General features: G+C 38.4%; 1 protein-coding gene across 3 annotated transcripts in view; it reads left to right on the plus strand.

Moving 5' to 3' along the window:
• Positions 1-651: 651 nt before the first annotated feature.
• Positions 652-23251, plus strand: part of klhdc8a (kelch domain containing 8A) — a 45398-nt gene continuing 22798 nt past the window's right edge. The window contains exons 1-2 of one of the 3 annotated variants that reach the window (XM_024270902.2): positions 652-811; positions 917-981. The gene's annotated coding sequence lies outside the window, so the exon portion shown is untranslated. Of the gene's footprint in view, positions 986-23251 lie in introns of all 3 variants that reach the window. The other 2 variants (XM_036211793.1, XM_024270901.2) reach the window with 2 other exon arrangements.

Below are 23251 nucleotides of genomic sequence, written 5' to 3' on the forward strand. Positions count from 1 at the left end.
TTGCTAAGAAAATCCAAAAGTTTACTTTAGCCGATTCTTCTGAAACTGACGTTGATCTGTTCGGTTTCCTCCAGTGACCAAAACATAAAATGGTTGCTATAAAACCAACAAAAAAGCCACATTTTAAAAAAAAAAGGTTGTTTTTTTTGCATCAAGTTCTTACATGCAGCTCAGACCAGCCTGACAGTGGCAGAAGTGGCTGCTTAGCAAATGAGGTCAGGTCAAAGGTGGTTCGTGAAGGCGGCGATGGCGCACAAAGGCGAGTGGCGAGGGCAAAGATCGCCTCTGAGCCATACAAAGCCACCCATAGCTTATATTCTTGTTTACATCAAAGAAGCAGAAATAAGCATTTTTCTTAAATGTGCATGCACCTGGAGCTTACTTTATTTGAGATCATGATTATTTAACAAGCTTTATTTGTTTACTGTTAGCCAATATAGTAATTATTGTAGGTAAAGAAGTTACCAGATCAAGTTTTCTGTATTTCTCATTATTGCACAGAAATACAGTTTGTAAATTAGTCTCATATGAACCACGGTTGAGCTTAATCACCACAGCAGTGGATTTACATAATGAGTTTTAAATATTTATGCAGAACAGTAAACATCCGCTGCGTTTCATAATAAGTCTGATCTCTTCCAGCTCCTAAAATAGTGTCAGTGGGCTCCTCTTCTCCAAATATAGGTTATCTCCGCTTCGCTCCCCTCTCCCGGATCGTACCATTGCAGGGAATGAGTGTGAACTTGTGCGATGGGAGCTAGAGATGAATTTCTTCATCTCTGACCCACATAATGGCGAGATCTCGGGCTCGGTGAGTTCTCCTCTTCCTCCTCCTCCTTGGCGGTGCGGCGGGACGCTTCAGCGGCTCGCATCTCCTCCTGTTTCCCCCCAAAACATCTCTCGCTTTCCGAGGCAGGAGAGGAGGGAGAAGCGGAGGCGCCTTAACGCCGAAGGAAGGAGCCGGGGAAACGAGGGAAAAAAGTAAGTATCTCCAGAGGGGAAATAAATGCAAATGTTATCGCTCTTCCTGTGAGGATACGACTCCCGCTTCTCCCCGCAGAGCTGCTCTGAAGTTAGACTAAACGCTAAACTGCTGCTGCCATATTCCAGCGAATCAGTGAAGCTGATCTTGTTGTTTGAACACGAGTTCTAACATCTTCAAATCTGGGTTTTAAAACTATATTACACAGTACAATTTAGGGGAAAACATTAGATTCTATTCATGAAATGTTCTGTCAGATGACTGTGAAGTCAAGTAAAATAACAATAATAATTATAGTAATAAGTAATAATAATTCAATTATAGTTGCAATAATATATATTATAATTTGTATTTAAATTAAAAAATATACATATTTTATTAGTTTTGTGCTGAGGAAAACTTAAAAAAATATGCTATTTTTTTTACTAATTATTTTTAGCAAGCTAATGCTAGTTAGCTACACAATATCAACTACTAGCCAAAAGTAAAATAGATATTGTTCTACATTTATTTTCACTAATAATTATAGAATGCGCTAAAATAGCTTAACAACAAGTGACAAAGTTTAATACAGAAAAATAAATAAAAGTTTTGTGAAAATGTCAAAACTTGCTAATTTTTATGTCAATGCCAACTAGCTAAAACTGTAACTTGAAAAAAATCCACCAGGCTTTGTTCATGTGTTAATTCTAAATTCTCTGATAAAAGCTGTGTTTTTATATGTTTTTGTGGCATTTTTCTGATGATGAAGGACATTTAGAAAATTAAGATAAGAATTGCATTTTTTTGAGTATTTCTTTATTTAGATCATAGTGAGTCAGAAACAATGGAAAAGTTGTATTTTTAAAAAGAGCTTATTTGTAACACAGAAAACACGTTGGGCTGGTTATAAGTTCTCTGCTCTGCTTCATTCTGGTGCAATTTACCACTTGTTGATGACTAGGTCCATGTACGTCTTAATTTTCCTTGTCCAGTATCGCTCCATTTTTGCTGCACTGGTAATGTTAGGTTGGAGGTGTGAGGGACTGTAAGCTAGCTAGAAAGTATGTAAACAGAGAGCTCTCACTTATGAATAATCGAAAGGGGGCAGGGTTGCTCCACTTCATTAGTCCCGCCCAGTTTAAAAGATGATTGTAGTGGGTCTTATACCCCTTCATGTTGCATAGGCTATTGCTAATTTGTTAAGTAATTAAAAAACAGACAATAGAGACTGAAAGAAAAAAAAACATTAGCATTGTTTAGTTTTATTTAGGCTGTCTTTCCATTATTCTCAATTTGGCACCTAATTCACATTTTAGAAAAGGATTTATTGCTTTGTAGCATTGATTATAAATTTTAGTTTCAGTAAATTGCACTTTCTTTTTGTGTTGACTTTAATTATTTTAAAGTTATATCTAAATGTATTCATTGTATTTAGCCATTTAGAATTTCAATAATTGTTTAGCATTATTTTGAATTTTATTTTATTGTTCTTTTGACTTATTTAGCTGATAACTGTCTTTTTTAGTTATATTTTTATCTTGTTAACAACTTTTTTTTCAACATTTTTCTCAGATGATGCAACATTTTTCTTTTTGTCCCCAACTCCACTTGCAGAGGAAGGCTTTCAGGTCTTTGCTTTCAGGTCTTTCTTTTCAGTGTCGTTAGGAAAAACTTTCTTTTCTTCACTTTTTAAAAGAACTGTGCCACCTGTGACACAGAAATGAAAAAGACTAAGAGGTTTACAAGTGCAGAATACTTCAAACACAATATAAAAAAATAAGACTTGTTTTAAGTAGAGGTTGATTTGAGATGAACTATTACATTGATGAAAATATGTGAAGTAAAACCAAATAAGTGTGTGGTAAATGAAGCCATGTACTTCACCTCCACTTTTAGTGGAGTGGTTTGGACAAAAAAGGAGTTTTAGAGACTCATGTTGTTGATGAAGGTATCAAGAAGTAGCAAGTTCTCCAAGAAAATGATGTATTTCCCCATTTTTAAAGCATTCTCCATTATTTTATTATTTGATCTTAATGTTTCAAAAACATTAAAAATCTGAAAGTTAGAGAAACCAACAGTCTGAGCAGAAAAGTCCCTTGTCAGGAGAATACTTTTCACTGGAACAGTGCTGAAAGTTTGCAGAAGAAGTGAGGAAACAGAGTTGAGAAAGAAGAACTCAGCAGTTCCAGTTTTCTCTACACCTGTCACATGTGCATCATGTGAAGGTTTTGAGATTGAATCTGTATTTTCTTTTTATTTGTCATCCTTCATAAAGATAGGCTGTATTAGATTGCATAATTCCATTTTTTTATCACCTGTCATAGTTGTCCAAGTGCTGAAGCTCCCGCCTGAGCTTATGAAAAGATGATTGATGATGATGGATTTATTGTAGCAGTCCTTCCCGACAGTGACGACTGTAAATATTAAAAGCGCTTTATCTGAAAGGTCACTTGTTCAATATGCAGCACGCTGGTCTCTTTGATGCCAAGGCTCCCACAGATGCATGAAAGGAACCCCTTATCTTTCTTTTTTAAAGGACTTCACCTCAATACTCGCTGCTTTGATTTCTTCCCAAATAGGAGGCTTCACTCAATTTATAATTTAGAATTACGCATCAAAACAAAAGCAAGTCATTTCTTGTAAGTCTCTAGTCAACAGTAGGGTGCTAAAGCTGAACCTGAGTACCTAAGAAAACGGAAACACGAGCAAATGTAAAAGAACAAATTCAAAATTGTAGATCACTGTATTATTAGTTGAAAGTTTTTAGTGTAAGGAGCCAACATTTTAGGTCATAAGAGCTTGGAGAACATGAAACATAGAAACTAAATGCTGCCAATCATGTTGGGATAATTAACTGATCATCAGCAAATGTGAGTGATTAAGGTTGTTTTGCCACTTTGGAGCAGACAGGTGTTTGAGCTAGTATCAGAAAAAAAACTTGAACAAGGTGTTGCAAATCTAGGGCACATTTGACAACTTTAATGGGTAACTAAACCCAAAATTACCCTTTTTTGACTGTTACTTTCTATAAATGGGGCTTTAAAAGCACTGTCTGTTGGTCATTGCCAAATTTTTGATAAATTAAAATAAAATGGTGTAATTCCTAAAAACATAGTCAAAAACCATCTGTGTGCTGTCCACTAAAGGTTGAATCGAGGTGTTACAGTTGAATTTTGTGATTGGTCAAACCATGCAAGTTTCAAAAGTTTGACATCATGATCTACAGCTCCAGTAATGATAACTGTCCAGTCCCCAAGCCCCACCCCTCTGACTGGATTTTCAAATTTTGGCTGTAGGTGGAGTCAGCCTCCAACTTCCCTGTTTGGTTACCCTTTAATCTTAAAGCTATGGTCACTCCAAACACAATTCTCATGGCAGGGGCATCCAGTTTCAGTGTTAAATCAATGTACGTTTAGAGGTTCTGTAGTCAGTTTTGAGCATCAGGTGCAGTGTGGTGGTCTGGTAGCAGCGTGTTTTGGACATTGTGGCACGGCGTGACACAGCACGCTGCAATGTTTCCAGAGTTTAAATATCTGAACTTTGGTATCAACCAATCATGAACTCAGCTTTGGGCTGTGACGTGTTAATGATATTAGAATCTAATTGTTGCCGATTATTCTCCTCGAGAACTTTTTTACATTTTTCTTATTTGTACTGAGATAATAAAAAAGTCCTCCAATTTTATTCTTATTTCAGTCCTTCCGCATTAGTCCCCTCATAGACTAATGCAGGTCATCAAACTGGGTCACAGAGAGATGGAAGTACTGCTGAAAGTGCCCTGGATGATCTTTTCAACCCAGACATGGTGATGTGCTTAGCAATGCTTTTGTAGAGCTCTTCAAGAATAAATAAACCTTATCTCTCAACATCATTTGTGTATTCCATGCATTGTAAACGAGAGATACAGTCAATGCTTCCGTGTAGCGCTGAGGCTAAAAACTTTTGACAATAGCTCCTCCCACACGTGGCAGGAGTGTCAGGTTTATGAACGCATATTTGGACAAGCGTTGAGCGGGAAATTTGACACACATTAAAAGAGGGGCGGTGGATGCAAAATTCTTTCAATGCAGCATTACACTGACAGACCGTTTTACTGAGGTTGTTTTAAGGTGCTTTTAAAAAAAAGGCTAAGTTGAGTTGTTTGCTGAGAAGAAAGCATCCATCTAGGGGTTGATTCTCAGAAAATGATACAAGCCCTGTGAAGGTAAAGACCAAATTTACTGAGGCAGGTCACAAAGGTCAGACAGGATAGGAGTGATGTTTAAACACACAGCAAGAGCAGCACAACACAAGGAGAGAAGAAAAGACAGGACTATATATACACACTTCGGCCGATGAGACGCAGGTGCAAGAATCACAGATCAGAGGAAGGTCAAACCACAGAAAAGTAAAAATGACTTTTGAGACCAACTGAAACATGGAAGGTGGAAATAAGATCAAATAACCAGGATCTATGAAACAAAATCCTTTAAACACAGGAAACACTCTTCTAGGAAAAGCAGGAGAACAAAAAACATTGGTGTGAAAAAACATTAACTTGCCAACTCAATGCTAAATAATCTTATGAAAATTGTGACACAACCTGCCATTGAGGCTCCTTACTGGCTAAACACACCTGATAAAAGGTAATCAGCGGCAAAAGTGACAGGATTTCTGGAAAACCAGCAAGAGGCCGGCCCTTGAAGCCTGTAGTTTGACACCCCTGGTCTACAGCCCATAATTGAAGGATTGGCGGTTCAATCCCTGCTCCCTCCAGCCCACTGTTGTTGTATCCTCAGGCAAGACACTTCACCCTTCTTGCCTCTGGTGTATGAATCTGTATGAATGTCCCGGTGATGGTCAGAGGGGCCGTAGGCGCGTACTGGCAGCCATGCCTCTGTTGGACTGCCCCAGGGCAGCTGTGGCTACATCAGTAGCTTATCACCACCAAGTATGAATGAGGAGTGAAGGAATAATGGATATACATTGTCAGCACTTTGAGCGTTTGAAAAAGCACAGAGAAATCTAATCCATTATTATTATTCGAACACAATGTGCTTTCAAGAAATGCAGACAAAAACAGCTAAACTTCAATAGGTGAACTGTGTTATAGAAAGAGACCAGAATCCTAATTGTTCGAAAACCGATAATCATTTTAAATAGTTCTTGTGGTATCAACCCCAGCATGAGCTGATCTACTGACATCCTCCCCGCTTTTCAGACCACTTCAATTGTGTCCTCCACATTTTCTGTCTTGTCATCTAGGAATAAAACTCTTCACTTTCCCCACAGTTTGGTTTGAACCTTGATTTTTAGATACAGTTTTGTGACCCAAAATTCCTAAAAAAAAATCAGATATGCTATTGCTAAAACTAGTTTAATGGAATGTAATAAAACAAAAAGTAAATCCTTTTTGAATTTAGCTCAATTGTTTGACACTTTCAACGTATATCAACCTACAACGTTCATCATCCCCATTTGGACTGTTTTCACGCACTGTCTGGACTTCTCGATACTAGATGCAAAAACCTGGTTTCTATTCACTGCCCCAAAATGGTCAGAAAGCAATGTAATCACTGGCATCTATAACCTTCAGTATGGCTCTCTTACATGTATGAATATTCCAATTCGCAAAGGTTTTTTTTCTGTCAATGAATTGATTTTTTTGAAACATTGTTAGGCAAAATGCACCAACAACTCTCACAAAGGGTGTCCACCCCACCAAATTCTGTTTACTCCATCAGGACAGACAAGAGTTGTGGTGTGGTACTGATCAATCGTCCCAGTTTCACTTGGCATCAAACAGATTCCTTTAGATCTGTACACCACCTTTAAACACTCTGCCTTTGTTTTGAGTACCCTCTGTTTTAAGCGTCACAGTTTATAGACCACCTAAAGGCCACACTGCTGCTTTTACCAGGGAGTTCTCAGAGTTTTTATCTATTATTTATACATCTACTAAAATGTCTCCCTATACTTGCCGATGTTAATCGCACAGAGAGAAGCAGACAGAGCGTTTTTCTAAAGAGTCTTCTGACCTGCTTAATAGCAGCTTAACACAGCATGTTACACAGAAAACTCAAAGCAGATGACACACTCTAGACTTGGTCATTACTCATGGTTTTTCTACCACTGTTATGGACTTAGCTGTGTGTTTTCTCCACAGCACTCATTTATTCAGCAGGAGACCTTTGTGTGAACAGTAAGGAACCTAACCCTTTAAATGACTCCAAATTTTAATGAGATCTTGCAAAAAGATGTTCCTGTAGTTATTTGACCTGCATTCTGTGATGTTAATGCTGACATTTCTGAAAGTAAATTAAAGTCAAGCCTGGACTTAGCAGCTCCACTGAAAACTGAGACTATTAAAAGTAGGCCGAGGCTCAATGAAGGAAACAAACAAGTTAGAAAAAAGTCCAGGACTGCTGAAAGCAAATGGAGTAATTTAATTAATTAATATGTTGAAGGAACAACTTAAAATATATATTAATAGTGTAAAACATGACTTACAAAAATAGATCTAGACAAGTCTTTATTTAATGAATTATGACTAGCACAACATGTAGAGAGTTGCAATCTATTATATTAATAAAACTGAAGTTATAAGATTGGATTTTCATAGTCCTTTTCAATATCTGCAGTGAATGTAACTTATTTTTTAGCAAAAATACACTGGATACTTTTGTCTTGGAAGATACTGCAACTCTCAGTAGAGTTGTTTCCCATCTAACAAAAACCACCTGCTTTTGGGATCCAATTGCCTCATCCCTTCTAAAATAATTTTATGGAACTTTTGACAATAACTCTTTAAACAGTGTTAATGGCTCTCCTCAGGTGTAGTTTTCTCATTGAGAAAAAGAGCAATTTGGACCCTGGTGTTTTAGACAATTATAGACCTGTGTCCATGTTATCTTTTATGAGTTTTTAAATGAATTGTATATTTTGGAAAAAAAAACATCAACCTGGTTTTTGGATAGCAAAAAAGATTACAAAGATTGTTAATGATCCAAGCTGCGACATTGATTCCAAAAAAATTTATATCCAGTGTGATATTTCCTGAATCAGTGATGTTTTTTTTTAAGTTTGCAGTCAATACAGCCATCTACCAGTCAAACTTTCAGTTATTTATCCAATATGTCTGGAGCATTTCAAGCTGTTTGGAAGTGTATGTTGATGCTGGATTTTTTCTCAGCAGGACTTGACACCTACAAACACTGCAAAGCTACCAAAAGCTGGTTCAATAATCATGGAGTTACTGTGCTTGATTGGCCAGATAACTTATAGATAGGTAGAAAGAAAGCTGTTGTCAAAAGGAAGATAAGGAACAAGAGAGCAAATGCTTGAATTAGTGCAATATATGTTCAGTGATTCCAAAAAAGAATAAATTTTACCTTTTCAATTAAATAAGTGTGAACTTTAAAATCCCTTATAAAATCACCAAATACCCAAGGTGGTAAAATTCAAAAAATAATGGGGAAAACAACACTAAGACAACATATCCCTAATGCAGCAATATATGTTTAAAAAATCTTATGTTGGTGCAACATGTTTTTTAAACTGAAAAAGTGGCAAAAACTCAAGAAAAAGAGGTTATTTTAGTGCAACTTTTACTGAAATGTAGAGATATGCATATATGTCTTTTCAAATGCCTCCTTAGATAAAATGCAGTCCAGTTAGCTTAAATATTTATCTTTGTGATAGAATTGTGCCAAAAACCCTTAAAAATACCTCATCTAAATATATATATATATATATATATATATATATATATATATATATATATATATTAATTTAATAGTATCATTTGTCAATTTCACAGGTAAGGTTGGAAAAAGTGTTGTCAATCCCAAGGTAAAGTTGTGCCAATATTTTTTGTTCTCCTTTAACAATTTCCATTTGTCCTGCTTCTCTTTCACACTTGTTCTCCTTGCATTAAATGTTTCCACATAATTGTACTTTTTTCAGCTTTATAATTTATATCAGTTCATAAAATGGAATGAGAAACACACTTCTTCCTGTCAAACTGCTGTCAAATTCTTTCTAAGGAGTCAGACTGCTAAAAATATGGATTGTTGATGTCAGAATAGTTTTTTTTTATAGCTCTTCGCAGAGTTTTGTATTATCAGCAAACAGAAAATCACATCTTTATATTACTGTTTACATGCAGATTATACTGTATTCATAGGACAAAAAAGTTGTCAGCATGTCAGGCAGGCTGAGAAATGAGAACCCTCAGTAACACGTTCCCCACTCTGCATGAATTTAGGTTGTTCATATTTCCCTAGACATGGGGTTGGCCCATGTCTACCATGTCCCAGTCACTAATAAACAGTGCACCCATATACCAGTATACAAATTTGGTCAGATTTTCATACTTTAGATACAGTCTCAGTCCATTTTGGGCTTGGGGAACTGTTAATGTAACCAACTGTTACACAACTCCTATAACAAACAAGCAATTTTGTCCACAGGAGTAAGACACACAAGAATCAGACTTTCACAATACATAAAATGTATTATTACTCCAATAATATCAATATTGTAAAAAGAAGGGGTATAAAATGCTTTAAAGAGCAGAAGCCATTATGCCAACAACTGGTAGTTCTTGCCTTTTCCCTCAAGGGAAATTTAAACCATGGTTGCTTCCATTTGCAATGTTAAACATCTTTTTGAAACTTCAATGATAAAGCTTATTCAGTTTTATCTATGCAGATGCTATTCTCTTTGGGTGAAGAGGGGACACGATTCAAGGCATTAATAATCTGGAACCATATGCTGATGTTATTATTCATATGAACCATCACTTTCCAATAAGATGCAGAATGCCAAGAAGAGCCAAGATTAAAGGAATTGGCCAGAGGGGTTGATGGGGTGTTTTCTAGTTAACTGTGTTGTCCCTCACTAATCTATGCAATAATCAGACAGATAAGTCAAACTTTATTCAACTCATTCACATAAACTTTCAACATTTTTCAGCTTTATAGAGCCACTTTAATTAAAAAAAAATTTTTTTTTGGTGTTTTTAGCATCTTCTTGTAGCATGTTTGTCATGCTAGATGACATTTTAAAAGAAATGTAAGATTACAACTGCTTTTTTAAGTATTTCTATATTTTAATCATGTTGAATCAGGACCAGAAAAAAATATCATTTGAAAAGCTTGTTGTTACGTACAAATTACACTTGGCAGGCCACAAGCTCTGGTCCATTCCTGTGCATCCACCTGAAGACAAATAGATCCATTTACATCTTAATCATAATTAAAACACAATTTCACAATAAATCAAAAGATGATTGGAGTGGGACTTGATGTCTTTTATGTGGGACATGAAATAAATACAAACAAATATATTCAGCAATTCATTACATTGAAGGACAGTATGTATCACCATGTGAGGCGCCTGACTGTGGTTGCTCTAATTCTTCGACAATCCATCAAGCGGTAGGCTTTGTAGTTTACCAAGTTGTTCCAAAACATTTTGACAGATTTTTGAGGGAGACGTATCACAGAAAAGGAATTGAAATCAATAAGCACAGCCAAAATTTATACATTCATGCTAGGTTACGGTGCTCTGTTGATGTTATAAAAATGTAATTATTTTAAGTGGTCCTTATGGTGTGAAAAATATTGTAATGACAGTTGGAAAATACTTGAACTCATCACAAAACTTGTTCCATCTCGCTACAACATAGCAACTAAAAGCAGCTTTATCCTTTTCTGTCTCTTGGTTCTAACAGTTGAGTGTAGATTTCAGACTTTTGGATTTGTGAACCACAAGAATTAACAGTTCGGTGATCTAGTTGTATTAACCTAATGAAAACCAGATGCATGTAAAAAGCATTCATCTTAAAATACACCAGACAAAATGTATTGATTATTTAACAACATACCATAAACATTCAACTTTCGGGATAGAACCTCATCCAGTTTAGGAAAATAAAATACCCCACTGACTTATGTCCATTTCAGACATAACAAAAAATGAAGCAAACATCCACTGGTAACCTCCCTCTTTCTTATCTCAGCCAACAGTACTCATTAGGAGTTCAAGACTGTCGGTGGATGTGAAACAGCAGCTGTATTCCAATTTAGAATAACAAATGTTACATCTGATCTCATAATCTGGTTTGCATCCATTTTCCTAGTTTTATGGTCAAGCTTTCTGCCAGTAGAAGAGGCCAATAAACAAAAAAGACTTTAGTATACAGAACAGCACAACTGTGAAGTTAATGCCCACCCAGCTAAGGTTGACTGCAGGGGTCTAATTGGCAAGTCGACCACCAAACTGCTGATGGGTGTTTGCATTTGTGATCAGTTCTGACAAGAATCCATCAAAGCTATTTTATATGCAGCCCAAAAGTCATCTGATGGTTGTAGATCATAAGGATGGATATGAGTTGAGCCATAGAGCAGCAGAGGTAGACGAGTAAGCCTGAAGGCTTGACGGTTCTCCGACATGATCCACCTCAGGTCAAGCAGTTCACCTGGAACTTTTGCTCCAAGCCCAGCACTAAATAATGACTGAAGAGAGAAAAGTTAAACTTTTTAGAAGACCTCACGATGATCAGTAGGTTGGCTACATTTTGAAAACTCCACCAGCTGAATGTGATGAAGTGACACAAGCACAGTCGTACTCTTTGATGTCTTAATCAGCTTCAGTCTTCAGCTGCGTTCAGTCTTTAATTGGAGGACATGGCTGAACGTTGCATGTCGATGCTGCAGGAGCCATGGAAACAAGACAGAAATAGATGCACACACTCACAGCAAACAAAGACAGAGCCAAGAGAGTGTAATAATGTGTACATAGAAATGGCGAGCGTGTGCAAAGGACATGCCTAGTTACGTAAGACTCATTCTGTTATCCCTGCCATGGTTTATAGCTCAAACACACTTGTGCTTTGGTTACCACACTCCTCCTGTTCTTCAGATCGGTGGAGGAGTCTTATTTCTGGAGCTGCTGGGAAGGCTTGGAAGGGAGAAGGAATGAGGAGTGGGGAAAAATGTGGAGTCGCAGGAAAAAGGGGACCAAGTTAATGGATGGAGGATATTACATGGAGGGATAATGAGGGAGGGACGGCTCAATTAGGCGGGGGTGATAAAGACAGGGTAGCAAAGCTAAAGGGCTGTGTGGAGCTCTATTACAGAAGGGAGTTTGGGACATCATAATCCCCGTGGCCTTATAAGTAATTACTATGTGATGTGAGAGTGAATGTAAAACGTATCTGCTGTCAGCAGAATTGGAATTAACTCCCAGACGGATCTGTGCCTTTATGTGCTTGAATGTGTGTTTGTCTGCTGAAGTGAGACCGTTTGTGCGTGCTGAGGGCCATTTTCACAAGTTATTCCTCTGTAGAACAATCAAAGTGTGTCTGCAGCATTCCTGTGCGCGTGGATCGTAAAACAGCGGGAAGTCTGGACAGTGTTTTCCAAACCTTTTAACACAACAACGAGGCTGGCTTTCATCTATCTGTCCAACAGATGTACAACGGCCAGGCAGCTTAAAGCATAACACTATAATCACTAAAGATATGCAGGTCTCTAGCGCTTGCACCGGCACTCGCTAATAATTTAGCCGCTAGCTTGTTAGGCAAGGCTCTGTCAGTCTTTGGACTGATCTAAAAATGTTACATTTAAGGTGAATTTTCAGGAAGAGTTTCTCCAAAAATGTCTGCTAACAACAGAAACCTCATTTTGCTTGAGCTATTAAATTAAGGTTTGAACTTCATTAAGATCTGGAGTCTCTGGTTATAAGCTCAACTCAAGCCACAAGCTAAACTCAGGTCCCAAATCTTTTTGCCACTTAGCTCAAATCCGTGGTCACAAGCTCAATACCAGTCTCAAGTCCATGGCCACAAGCTCAACTCAGGTCTCAAGTCCTTGGCCAAATGCTCAAGTCCTTGGCCACAAGCTCAACTCATGTCTCAAGTCCTTGGCCACAAGCCTAATTCAGGTCTCAAGTCCTAAGTCACAAGCTCCCCCTCAGGTCTGTGAAGTTATTGACCACAAGCTCAACTCAGGTCTCAAGTCCTTGGCCACAAGCCTAATTCAGGTCTCAAGTCCTAAGTCGCAAGCTCCCCTCAGGTCTGTGAAGTTATTGACCACAAGCTCAACTCAGATCTCAAGTCCTTGGCCACAAGCCTAATTCAGGTCTCAAGTCCTAAGTCACAAGCTCCCCTCAGGTCTGTGAAGTTATTGACCACAAACTCAACTCAGGTCTGTGAAGTCCTTGGCCACAAGCTTAACTCAGGTCTCAAGTCCTTGGGCACAAGCTCAACGTAGGTCTCAAGTACTTTGTCACAAGCTAAGCCCAGGTCGCAAGTCAGAAATAACAGAATGATGGATTGTATTTAGTGATTCTGAAGTGACTCTTAGTTTATGATGAGTCAGGTGATCACATTAACCAACACCTTGTAGCTCTTAATGTCTAACGCCAATAAGTTTGTCACACTGTTGGCAATTTTCTTCCATATAAATAGATTGATATACAAATACATATATGATTGTCTTTGGCTATAACTCTGTTCTCCTTTCATATCCTTAACGTTTCACTTTTTTTTTTAGTGCATTTTTGCTTGTTTTTTTATATTGCTTGCCCTGCCTCCTGATTGGCTGTAGACTATTAGCAATACATTTTCTCCATGACTTGTCTCCTGCACAGTACAGAATGAACTCATCTTGTCGAATGGACATAAATCTTTGATTGTTAGCAGATCTTTGGTTTCATGCTAAAATAAAAGACTCAGTTTTCTGGAGTTTAAACAAGAGAGAGAAGTCTGAAAATGTTAATGCCTTAAAGTTTATTAAGCATGTAGTGAGAGGCTTTAGAGCCTTAAAACATCGAGAATAATTGTAAAAAATTATAGATGACCACTTTCCTGATTTAACCTATTAAGGACCATTTTTAGAACATAACTACTGCAACAAATGAGGGACCATTCTATAAATATATAAATACACGTTTGGATTGGTTTATGGAGAAAAGCTAGGATTCAAAAAGTTGGTTATGCTGATTAAAATTGGAATATTACCCAGTGGAAGAGGTTGGCACCATGAGTACTAATGGTTTCATGATACCTTCCATCAGCGAATTTATTCTGACAAGACTGAAAAATTCTTTCTAGTTGCAATTTTGATCCACGTTCTTTAGGTGACTTTTTTCTAGCAGGAGTTATTTTTTTGAATTATGATGTGAAGTAATTACAGCCACAATAAAAAAGGTTGCAGGAAAAGAAAAGTTCAGCACTATGAAATCATCGACTGGTCTTGTATAATCTCATAAAAAACACAGCAATATTCTGTCTGTGCAACGGTTGTAAACACAATAATCAGAATAATACCTTATCCAGAACATGGCATTTGTTTGGAATCTGGTATATGCATCCTTGTGTACAGCACTTTGGGCCTCCTTGACTGGTGGTGGAAGGTGCTTTATAAATCAATAAATGAAATGAAATGAATGAAAATGCATCCGTCTACATGAAGTATCTTTTTTTTTGCCTCACACCAGTTGTGCAAGGTGTTGGGAAATACTGTGGACGTGTCTCCGTCTCCTCTCAATGGTAACTTATGTATCTTCCATGATACACATTTCTACATAAAAACTAAAGCAGGAGGAAAACAAATGAATATCCTCTCCAGCTTTGAGTTAGCTTTTCAGTGCACTTAAGTTGCCAAGGCGACAGTGTCCTCACTTTTACAGCATCTGCCACAGACACGGATGAAGTGACACACTCACAGTAAAAGACACAGAAAGCGTTGCTGAAGGAGGAAGAGGAAGAGACGTGGAGCGCTGTTTGCCTTTTAAAGGCTGATAACAGCAACTGCTCCACAGCAGTCAGCTACGAGTGATTTACCTGGGGTTCTCACATTTTGGAGTTTGGACCCGTCTATGTCAAATCGAGTCTGTCAGTGATCCTCATCAGTTAGCGGAACAGCTGTGCCTCTGAGTTTGCCTTTTCCTCTGTAAAAAATATGTCCAGTTTACTCATTTCTGCAATTATATAGGGCTGTTTCTTATCTCTACACCTTTGGAAAAACGATCAATAACAGTTCTTCTTGGCCTTCTCTTGAGGTCAGCTCCAATTTAGACGATAGTCTTGGTTGGGTGACCACAACCGTCACGATTTGAGTTTTCTGCTTTAAAGCGGCAATCGTTTGATCTGTCTGAAGTGCCAGGTAACCCAGAGGCTTTCCTACATGCTAACAAGGTGTTGCTTTCACTGCCTGAGAGAAGAAAGAAAGACATCAACATTTGTTATTGAATGACAGGAAACCAGGCGGAAGCTGTGACAATTCCACACATTTATCTATGAGAGGAGGTGGAGAAAGAGGTGTTGAGATGAAGGAAGAGGCTGCAGCAGTAATCAATATGAAAATAAACTGGAATTAATGACTATCATAAGGACTCCCCTGTTGTCACAGCGGAGCTTGCTGAAGGTGTGTCATGAATTTCAATCGTGTTTGCTTGATGAAGTCAGACGCCGTAGCAGGAAAACAGGATATTAGGCTGGTGCTCTTGTTAAGTCACCATCTGCTTCACCCATACAGTTTGAATGCTGTAAACACATATGGACCAAGTCCTAAACACATCCCTCAAAGGTTTTCTAATGAGATCGTTTAGAGCAGGGGTGTTCAGACTCTTTGCAAAGAAGGCTACTGTGCTTAGAAGAGGTATTTCTGACTTTTTATGACCCACTTTAACAATTTTCTGCCCTGCATTTGTCTTAGGAAGAAAAATGTAAACATGAAAATAGAATTAGCAGATCTTTTTTATTATTGTCGCAATACAAATTTTGAAAATATGAAGTTTGGGAGGAGTGCAAAAAGCGCCGGACTCCACTTGGACTCCAGTCACTATTTACATCATTAACATGTCGCAACCAGAGAGTTCCTAATTGGTTGACGAGACATGAAGCTTCGTCAAAGTTCAGATTTTTAAACACTGCTAACATTTCCAAATGCAAGGAAAATGTCAACATATGTCAGAGTTTTTGACCGAATCTGATTTTTTCCCTTTATGACTTCTCCCTACCCCTACATTTAGCCTTCCAATCTGGGAGTTATGGAAAATTAGTGTCTTCAAATTCCAAAGTTACTAACCACTGATGACATAATTGATTTTCGCCGGTTATCTATGTTAGCGCGTAGCTGCCAGTGTTCGGAAAATGCATAACATCGGTTTTATAACTTTAAAAAGTCATGCTAAAACATAATGTCATTAATTACATTCAAATGTAAACTTATTACTTCAGAGCACACCATGTGGCCCAATGCTTTTCTCCTTCGCGGCGCAGTGTGACGCGCATCACCCCACCGGCGGAGGGATAGAGAAAAAACAAGTTTGAACACCACTACAACTTCAAATGCCCCTACAATTGGAGGGGTAGGGGAATAACTTAGATTCATCCTTTGACGCTCTAAAACGTACTGGTGCTAGAGCAACTCACCACACCTGACACTAAAAATGTGTTGCAGGACCCCCTCATTGCGCCTCTATACACTACAACCCTAACACGTGAATCTTGTTTGGTGTGAACATAGCACTTTCAGTCGTGCTGCTACATCCTGGATGGGCTGATCATATGATCAATGGTAGATCACGACAGATCTTCAGGTTGCATCTCTCCATATCAGAAACACATTTATGCCACACATTTAGTGTAATATATTATAAAAACTGTCTTGCGAGTTTATAGACAAATTCAACCGATTAAACTGATTTCAAAAGTCTCAATTTCAAATCTTTTAGAGTTGGAAAACTTGTTTATTTCCCGTTTCAATAGTAGGTGCTTTTGCAATGTCTGTGCAGAGGGAGCATGTGGGTTGTAAAACCCTTTAAGCCCTCAGAGTGAGGTTTATCCAGGACTTACCTTCAGAGTCTGTTGAAATTGTAGCTCTTAGAAGACACCAGGCTGTTGTTTTTGACAAGGAACTTCTTACAGTTCAGAACTTTTTCCCTTTATCTTCACAATTAAACCATTTTTTGTCTGTTTGGAGTTCTTCAAGTCTTGATTTGATCATGTTTTGAATGGTGTAGCAATGAAAGAGTTCCTCTGGAGACATTGCTCTGGCATATGGAGGTTTTGCTCATGAACAAGGGAAGGAAACTCGTTTTTACTCCATGTTTAGGATTAAAGTCTACAACTGGCCGTCTACCTGTTAGGTTTACCTAGTAGTCCTATGAGAGCACAGTCCCAGTTACTCAAAAAGAAAAAAAAAAAACACATTTTTTTTCACACAAAAATAACCTAGATTTTTATAACCTGAGGGAGCCAACGAGAATCACACCATTTCTGTGCACCCCGGCCGTCCTATGGTTTCCAGTCAAAATGAAGAACCTCTACTAATAGATCCAGACCAGTTTTGTCATTTATTGGAGTGAAAACCAGGCCAGAGTGATAAAGCATCTCCATTCAAGTGCAGACACGTGCTCACTCTAACAGGTTTTGGCAACTTTATCTGTGCACTAATGTCAAGCACAGACTGCTGCACAGATGTGTAATTTGAATAGCGCAGACTAATTAAATACGAGTCAATAAACGCTCCCTTGCTGAAGATACACACAGACACACACGGTTGTTAGCAGAGCAGAATAAAGCACACCAGGTGTTTTATCTGACCTCTGAATACCAAAAACTGGGTCATTGTGCTCAAAAGAAAATGTTGCAGGAACTTACCTCTCACAAATCACAGGCCGACCTGTAAGGCAGACCTGACAGAGGATTAATAGAGCCTCGGAGCTGCTGGTTTTCAGGGCTTTAGGACCACAGCAGGATAGAAATGCAGTTCAAACTGATGGTGCGCTAAGGCTGAGCTCATTCTAACGTGGAATTTCAAAGCTTTTAACTTCCACGCTTAAACTTTGGGCTTTGTTGTTCATTACCCAGGGGTCCAGTGCAATATTTTCAAGGATGACGGCACAAAGACTAACTTTCTATCAGGCACAACTTTCATTTATTCTAATTACCTTAAGTTTTTCCAAACTACTCTTTCAGGCTGTAATGTGTGACTGCTTTGAGGCTACTGCTAATTCTCAACTTTTTATAAGAGAGCTCTAAGAATCTTGTATGAAATTTCTAAAAAGGTAATTTTTTTCTCAGTGTTGGGCGAAGAGAACTTTAGATCCTGTTGAGACAGAAGGGCTTCGTTGGGCTCCTAAAACAAGATACTACTTTGCCCAACATGTTTGAGATGAGAGTATTTCTTTACATGTTTTTTTAGACGTTATGGGCTTTTACAAGAATAAAGCTCAACATTTGATGAAAAAAAGGTAAATCAGCATCGAATAGCTAATATTGCAACATATACACTGGGCATTCAAGAGTGCGCTAAACATGTATTTTGTACATGTTTTTAGCAAATGGTGTTCACACTGGTCTGTTGCTACCCGACACAAGCGCATGTCAGAGGCTTGGTGTGAAATGTGGTGAATCCTGCTCCAGGCTTTTTCTTTCACTGCTCTACTCCGACAAATGAAAGACTTGGTATGTCATTTAATTCCATTTGCAATTATTAATTTCTCCTTCATGATTTTCAAACAGTCAGCAATTTTTGTTTTGAAAAGGACACTGTCACTACTAATTCAACTGGTTTAACCTTTGATGCGCGCAAAATCGTTGCACTTCTAGATTTAAAGCGGGAAAACAGACACAAAAAACTGCATTGTTACATGCGGACATGAGAGTTTTTGACATGGAAACCCAAAACGCGCAGATATGTATGTTTACATAAACTGTAAACATACAGTAAGTGTCCTGCCCAATTTAATTCATCAAAGGGTTATAACTTGAGATTAAGCAAAACAAAGGACATTCTTACATGTACCATCTGCTTGCACAAGATGGCAATTTTTTTTAAAATCAAGATTTGCTTTGATTTTTTAACAGTTCACTGCTAAAAATAGTTCAGAGTTCACATAATTTTAAGTGGGTAGAGTCACTATATCTTTTCTTTTGCCAGCCCCTATTTTATCAGTTAACAATTTGACTATCATTTTGGGTGGGTGCTAATAGTTTAGAACAATTGCTAGAATACATGGATGTTTAGTCTTATAATCTTAGACCTGATCCACCTCTTCAGTCCAGTCTTTGTAAATTAACTTGGAGGTCATAAATTTCCATTTTTATAATTTATATTCTTAACGCTTATAGTTTTTGTTTTCTCTTGACCTTGCTCCATTGGACCTTGACCAAAGCGCCAACAAGCTGCTCAGGTTTTGATCTGAATGCAGAATCCTCTGTGCTTGCTGCTGGGTCCACCCACCGTTCAGGGTAGTACAGAAGAAACCCCGCAGAGCTGTCAAACTTCTATCACACCGTTTAGCTGTTGACAGACGGGGGGGCTCCTGATTTATATGCAGTGTTTGTGTTACCAGAGAGAAGGATGCATCTGTGGGAAAGACAAAAAGGGAAACGTGAGGAGATGAAGTAGAACAGAACGCCCTGAATGTGCCAATCTGCGTTAACAGCGAACAGCAGAAGTGTGCTGCGCTCTCAGATGATCCTGTGGATCCCCCCGGGAAGAAACAAAGTTGTGTCATGAAATTCAGTGGAATCACACTCACCGGTGTCCTCTTTTCTGTTTCCGGATGAATCTTTTAACAGTCGACGTCACCAGTATTCATTGCTGAGCCTCATCCACATTAACTGTCCTTACTCTGGAACCCACATTGGTTTATAGAAATTAAGTTATGATTAGTGAAAATGCTTTCAAATTTGAACATACACTTTTTATTCCCAAAATGTTTGACATTGCATTGCAAAGAAACTGGGGTAGACCATGACATTTGCATGCGTAAAATGGAAGAAAATAAATACGAAAAATTCATAACATAACATAAACTTCAAACCATAAGGCACTCTTAAAATCCTTTAATTTCTCAAAAATCAGAAATGCACTTTATATATACACCTTATGTATGAATTGTGGTTTTGCTTACTGACCTGGAACTGATTTTCTGAGGGCCACAGCACTCAAAACTCTGTCAAAAGGTTTTAGTTTGACTAAGGTAAACTACAAAGCCACACCGCTGGATGGGTTGTTGGAGCATCATCCCTACTGTAGTCAGGAGTGTTGCAGAGTGATGCGTACCGGGCTTCAACATAACATTAGGATGTGTTCGCCTGCCTCTTGGCCCCTTTAGGCATTCTGGGTAGTGAAGTCATACCACATTACCTAATCGTTTTCTTCCACCCATTCTGTTCGCTCTTAGTTTTTTGACATTGCACATTATAGTCGGAAAAATGTTACTTTTGTAACAAAATGAGATGCTGATTTTTAGCTTTTATGCTTATTTTTACAATATGAGTATATTATAGAATTGGAAAGATCATTCTATCTGGAATAAAGATGAAAAATACCTCAATTTGCCCTCCCACTTCAAGCTTCATTGTCTTCATTTTCACTAGCCTATGGATGACATAAGATATTTTAGGTCCAATATGTGTCGATGGTATCCATTCATCTTCTCAACCAAACTTTAAGTTTATCGACACGATAGCTGGGAACTTTTGATGAAACTCTGGTTGTTTGTCGTGGTTTCTTTAACCTTAAATCTTGTTTGTTTCACTTTGTTTAACCCAACTCCGCACTTTGACCACATTTTTTAAACGTAATCAAATTCAGGCACCATGTACGGGTACTAAGCAGCCAGAGCTTCAGGCTTAAAATAGCATTGTTTCATATGTGTCAATGAGGCTGAAAAATGCTCCCAGATTTTACAACCCTTAATTGTTAATCAATTTATTTTCATTTTTAGGTGTTTAAGATGCCAATGTAGCTTTTTATTCACCTATTCAAGATCTTTAGGTTTTTGCTTGCAGAAGGAAGAATCACCCAGAATTTTCGCACTTTTTCTAGAAAAACAAAATTTGCAAATTTTAAAGTTGTAACTTTAAAGCTATTGTATTATTAGCAACTTTTCTCAACTGACTTTTCTTTTCGCTTTAGTTTAATTTATTGATGAGTCAAGGAGGTAACTTCCATTCTGCTGTTTTCACCAAATGTCATTATCAGATCAAATTCACACCAATCAACTTCTGTTTTTATGTGCGTCGAATGTACATCCAAAAGCATATTCATAAATTTGATGGTCCTGTATGGGAGGAGCTACCGTTGTAGCTCCTCCCATAGTAGTTTGGGTTTACTTCTTAACAAGATTTCTACAAAGGCGTCAATAAGCACATTGTCCTGTCTGGGTTCATGAGAAGCTAGTTTTTCGCAAAGATTTTTGGGAAATTTCGAGTGCACTCGATTTTGGAATTTGTAGATTCAGACAGCACAAAAAAATGGTGAACGCACTATATAGTGATTAAGGGGGGAATTCGGACATAGTCTCAAATTCACGTCAAACAGAATAAATAGTGTCTTGCTATTTGCACATTGTGATTTCGCCAACACATTGTCATCCCCAAGTCGTCACAGATTGACGTTTGGTTAAGGCTCCTTCCGCGTCACGTTTTGGGTGTCCTCAAGTCATCATCTTGTCATGCTGCCTGTTCATAAAATAACCGTCGAGACGCAATACCGGATGTGGTACCGGATCCTGTAAAGAACGTGCACTGGTCCAGTACCAGTACCCCAACCCAGTACTGGTACCCTAACCTTAACCTGGTACCGGTTTCTCGTCCGGTACTCTGCCCAGTAACGCGTCTGGTATCTCATTTGGTCCGGTGTCAGGTTAGGGTACAGATACAAAGTACTGGACCTGTTCTGGTTTGTGACCCAGAGTTTGGGGACCCGAAATTTAATGGGAACAGCCAGTACATCGAAAATCGATGAGTGGGGGACACCCAAAACGTCAAGAAGTGGCACGGAGGGGTCCTCAACCAGAAGTCAGTTGCGACTTGGGAGTGAGAGTGTGTTGGTTTTTGCAAATTTGTTGTGTTCCCTACATACTTGACATAACTTACACCATGTGACTTTTATCAAATTAACCCTTGACACTCTGAAAGCCAAAAAGTTTCCAAGCAAAGTTGGAGCTGGTCGGATGACGAGATCTGGAAGGTCAGCCATGTTTGTGTGCTCTTCAAAAATGTCAGAGTGAAAAACGCTTCATGTTTAGTTCCGTTTGTTACTTTTGCTTTAAATCATAAACATTATTTGATTATTGATTTATTTAAATTAATAAAACTATTCAGAATCGTAATTGATGCATCTAAAAATCGATGTTTTTCTCCATCACTAATGCTTTCCATGTTTCTCTTGTTGCATACCGAGTGTGTCTCTAGTCTCCTCCATCACCTCATGTTAGGAGGTCGAAGTCATTAGTCAGGACACCTAGAGATTTATCAAAGCCTCTGTGAAGGAGTCAAAGGAGCCAAACTAATGTGCACATTTACATCCAACCTGTGTTTATTTAAACTTATTCAGACTTCCTGCCAAAAAACATTGGTGCAAAAAATGTCATTAAGTGTGTTTTCGTACCATATGGAGACAGATGAGCAGTGCAAGACTGTAAATTTTCCCTCAAATGCTTTTTCCGAAGAAGCCTAACGTTAGATATCCTCCCTGCAGGTTTGATTACGAGGGATAAACTCACACGGAACTGCAGATGGATGCAGTTTAGTCGTCTCAAATATTCCAATTTGTTGTATCAAATGTTATTACCGTCAGGATTTGAGCTTTGGCTTCAGGTCGGCTTCTGCAATCTTTGCATCTCCATATTCATGTGTCTGCGACGAGCAGAACAACCTGCGTAATGACTTTAGATGTTCTTGCAAGCTGTTTACGATGATGAATGTTTATTGTCATTCAGACACAGACGGCTGATTGAAAGGAAGCTTAACAATAAAGCATGATCTGACATTAACGCACACTTCATTATGCTTCATTTACTGAAGGGGGCTCTGGGTGGCTTTAGGTTTGGAGACGTTTGCCTGCACGGCGCCAGCATCGGGAGGGTAACTGCGCAACCTAATTAAAAGTTTCAAGTTTGAGGCATGCTGATTGTAAATGACTTCAGAAGATTCTGGTGGGCTTAGTGTTGATCTCAAGCTGCTCAAGCAGTTAATTAAAAAAAAAAGGGGGAAAAAAACAAACAAAATTGGTTACAGATTGCAATTAATGCACGGCGCGAGCCGGGCCCGGGCGAGACCCTCCCCGCCTCGTTAGCGAGCGCACGCCTGCTGGGGTCAGCCTATAGGAGCGAGCCTGTCTTGTTTTTTCGTTCCTCTTTTTTTTTAATTATTAACAGCAAACCAAGCAATAAGCAAACGTTTGCAAAAGATGCCCAAAAATAAATAATAAAAAAACAAAAGCTGTGCCTCTTGAGAAAAGCGCGGCCTTCTGTTGCTATGGAAACTGCTCTTCA

Source organism: Oryzias melastigma, linkage group LG5 (genome assembly GCF_002922805.2).
Source record: "Oryzias melastigma strain HK-1 linkage group LG5, ASM292280v2, whole genome shotgun sequence".
In the NCBI taxonomy this organism is placed as follows: domain Eukaryota; kingdom Metazoa; phylum Chordata; class Actinopteri; order Beloniformes; family Adrianichthyidae; genus Oryzias; species Oryzias melastigma.